The 4,012-nt window shown below is 51.4% G+C and overlaps 1 long non-coding RNA gene across 2 annotated transcripts; it reads right to left on the bottom strand.

The window, feature by feature from the left end:
- Positions 1-1,042: 1,042 nt before the first annotated feature.
- On the bottom strand, positions 1,043-2,276 carry LOC144300870 (uncharacterized). Of its 2 annotated transcripts, none has more exons than XR_013367618.1 (2): positions 1,715-2,276; positions 1,043-1,598 (listed from the first exon to the last, which is right to left on the bottom strand). It is a non-coding gene; the product is annotated as an uncharacterized LOC144300870 (long non-coding RNA). The 2 variants fall into 2 exon arrangements; XR_013367619.1 differs by having other exon boundaries at positions 1,756-2,276.
- Between the last annotated feature and the right edge of the window lie 1,736 nt (positions 2,277-4,012).

Genomic DNA, 4,012 nt, shown 5'->3' with positions numbered 1-4,012 from the left:
ACAATCTGTTGGAGATATTATAAGTTGTACATAATTCTAGAAATATGTATGAACATTATCAAAGAAAATGATGTTTACACCTGTGAAGAAAACTGGCCTCTGCAAGGGTTGGCAAGTGAACTTAGCATAGCCTGAAAAGGCTAAACCTTTTTGTTCCTTGAAACATGCACTATATATCTAATTTTGTTAATAACTTTTTATTCTATTTTTTAAAAGATTTTACTTATTTACTCATGAGAGACACACAGAGAGAGGCAGAGACATAGGCAGATCATGACCTGATCTGAAGGCAGACACTCAACCACTGAGCCCCCAGGTGCTCCTTGTGCTAATAACTTTATAAAACCAAATGCAATGAATGAAGTTTTAGAGAAATAAGGTCCAAAATTAGTTCATAAAGAAATGAGAGAAGTTATGGAAAACAATAATCATTAAGGAAATTGAAGTGGTATTTAAAGACTTTCGGGATCCCTGGATGGCTCAGCGGTTTAGTGCCTGCCTTCGGCCTAGGCTGTGATCCTGGAGTCCTGGGATCGAGTCCTACATCGGGCTCCCTGCACGGAGCCTGCTTCTCCCTCTGCCTGTGTCTCTGCCTCTCTCTCTCTCTCTCTCTCTCAATGTGTCTCTCATGAATAAATAAACAAAATCTTAAAAAAAAAAAAAAAAAAAGACTTCCTATCTTTAAAGCCTCAGGTCCCGGTGGGTTTTTGGTGAGTTTTACAAAACTTTCAAGGAATAGTTAATTCCTAATTTTTATAAGTGATTCTATCAATAGCAAAAGAGAAAGTTTTCTGGTCTGTTTCATAAGTCTAATGTAATTTTTAATTCAAAATTCATATAAAAACAATAAATGTAAAGAAAACAGTACTCCAATTTTATCTATTACTGTAGAAGCAAAACCTCAAATCTTAGCTAACTGAATGAAATAATACTTTAAAAAATATATCATGATCAAGTAGAGTGTAACCTACAAGAGTGGTTCATCATCCAGAAAGTCATCGTAAAACCTCTTGGTAAAACAATGTCCACGACATTAAAAGACTTCTTTTTATTATTATTTATTTATTTATTTGAGAGAGAGAGAGAGAGCATAAGTAGGAAGGGCAGGGATAGGGAGAGACAATCCCAAGCACACTCCTGCTACAGTATACTCCTACTTACAGTAGATTTTTTATAGAGGTCCTTTATCAGATTGAGGAAGTTCCTTCTACACCTAGTTTTCTGACAGTTTCGTGCGGTGCTGTTCATGGGGCTCCATCTCTTGGCCCTGAGATAACAACCTGAGTCGAAGCCAAGAGCTGGTCGCTTAACCAACTGCACCACCCAGGCACCCCCACATTAAAATACTTCTAAAGAAAATCACATGACAACTTAAATTAATATAGAAAAGTATCTAACAAAGTTTAACTTTCATGATTAAAAAACAGCAAACTAGGAATGGGAGAAAATTTTCTCGACTTGGCAAAAGTCATATATTCAAAATCCTATAAAAATCTAATATTTAATGGAGAAACATTAGATTCATATTCTTCAAAATTAGGAATAAGCTCAGGACGCCCATTGCACTGTTTGATGTGGTGTTCGGAGTCCGGTCAGCGCTGCGAGCAAAGAAAAGAGAGATGTCAGAGTTGACGTGACAGGGATATTCTGGTTTCCAGACAGTTCTGCGGAGGCGAGGATGGGGGCTGGGAAATCAGAAAAGGGCCTGAATTACCCAAATGAGACGCGGCGGTGGCTGGGATGTAGTTAAGCTACCTGGAGACGGCTTGGCCCGCTCGGGTCACGGTGTACGTTTCCTAGGGGCGGCTGAAGCCGCGTTTCCCTGGGGGTCATCGCTCCCTGCCCCGAGGCAAGACTCCACCTAGGACCTCCCGGCTCGGGCTCGCCGAGTGCTCTGTCCGGCCGGGGAGGACGCGCCTCCGGGGCCGGCTTCTGCCCACGCGCCGCCGCTTCTCCGCTACGTACTCGGGGCCCTTGCTCTGGAGGTCTCTGGAGCTCCACGAATTTCGGGTCGGATGTTTACGCGGGGGCCACGCTAGTTCTCTGTGCGTCGTCCCCATTTTGGTGCACGCGCTGGCGACGGGAGCGCTGGGCTCGCGCGGGGGGTCTCCTCGCCGCTCCGTCTGCTCGGGTCTTCGGCGTTTGCCCCGGGCCCCTGGTCCCCACTCCCCTCCCGGCCCGGTCGGGGTCACGGCCTAGTCTGGGGATCCCTGCACTTCCGGGGGCGCCCCGCGCTCACAGCTGTTGTCTCACATCTCGGCCAGCCGCCGCCCCCCCGCGCCCGCCCCGCGCCCGCCCCGCCGCACCCCGCGCCCACCCCGCGCCCCCACCCCGCTGCCCCCGCCGCCCCCGCCCTTGCGCGCACCCCGCCCCCGCGCGCACCCCGCCCCCACCCCACCGCCCCCGCCGCCCCCCCGCGCACCCCGCGCGCACCCCGCCCCCCTCCGCCGTCCCCGCCCCCCCCGCGCCCCCCCCCGCCGCCCCCCCGCGCCCGCCCCGCCGCACCCCGCGCCCCCCCCCACCCCCGCCGCCCCCGCCCCCGCGCCCACCGCCAGCGCTTCCTCCAGGGGCGGGTGGAGGAGCGGTCCAGCCCGGGTTACTCTACCCCGGCCGTTCCAGCCTCCTGGACATCTTCTAGGAGGTAAGGACTAGTGTCGCCGCCACTCGACAAATGAGAAAGCTTCCGCAGGACCGTAGTCGCGAGCGCCCCGGTGGGTCTGCGAGGAGCCCAGCCTCAGGGCCTCCTCGGAAGGTCCGCGAGGGGGCGGCAGAGGTCCAGCGTGTTCCCGTCAGCCGGGGGCTCCCCCCCCCCCCCCCCCCCACCGTGGCTTCTTACACTTGATCCTTGTTCTTGGCTCCTGGCCTGTCGCCGCATTCGTGTCCACTCCTGTGATTTCTCAGCTTTCAGCTTCGTGGCCCCCGGCTGTGCTTCCTGCGTGGTGGGCCGAGAAGCAGCCCTAGAGACACCGCCGGGGGTAGCAGGTAAAGAGCCCGGGACAAAGGGGCCAACCAGCCGCAGATGATGCCTGCCTGGTGCGCACAGGCTTGTTTTCCCGCCGCCCTGCACTGTCATTTATACAAAATCGTGTACCGTTTTAAAGCATGTTTGCAGATCTTCGCAGGCTAAAACCTGGTCATGGCTTCAACAGGGCTTGGCGGTCCAGTGGAACTCTAGCTACCCAACTCCGCACACACAGCCACGACCAAGTGGGACCGTTACACCACGTATAGAAAAGAAAAAAAGAAAAGAAAAGAAAAGAAAAGAAAAGAAAAAAGGTTGCTTTCCAAGACCTTGATGGAACACATAAAAATATTAATGCTGTCAACTCAGTCTTTAAGTACACTGTTCAAGGAACTGATATCAATTGGTTGCTCTTGCTGAAAGTTTTGGAACTAAAATAAGCCATCCGCTGAGCCCTGACATCTGGGAGTGGTCTCCTTCCTGGCACTGCTCTTTCTCCAAGCACAAATACGGATCCTAGCGGGACAAAGGAGGCAGAGTCACCAGAAACTTTAACAAATGTAGCTGCAGAGACCACCAGACTCCTCTACATGTTCATACCTCCTGGATGCGGGCTCCTGGTGGGCTCACCTTTGTACCCCATGGAGCCCGCCCAGCTCAAAGTCCATGCCAATATGCATTCTTTAGCAGATTTCAGGGGCTTTAAGCTGCATATATTCTCTTTCCCTATATGGGGCATCACGATCTCAAAGTCTTTTCAACATTTTTCATTTATTGATTCATTAATGCATAATATACATCTAGGCCCTGTGCTGGTACAATGGTGTGCAAAACAGACATAATTGCTTATTCACAGAGCTTGACATCAAGCAGGATGTTCAATGCTCAGGATGCAGCGACCCTGAAGCGAGGAGACCTAACTGGACCCTAGGGTCAAGAAAAACCTCCTGGAGAAATGAGCTCTCAGCCTGCAGGTGGAAAGGGCTGGGCATCAGGGAGTAACTGGTATGAGCAAGATATCTCCTGCAGAGGGTGTGTGGGGAGGAGTAT

The sequence above is a fragment of the Canis aureus genome, chromosome 29, assembly GCF_053574225.1.
Source record: "Canis aureus isolate CA01 chromosome 29, VMU_Caureus_v.1.0, whole genome shotgun sequence".
In the NCBI taxonomy this organism is placed as follows: domain Eukaryota; kingdom Metazoa; phylum Chordata; class Mammalia; order Carnivora; family Canidae; genus Canis; species Canis aureus.
This window is presented reverse-complemented; position numbering and strand designations above follow the sequence as displayed.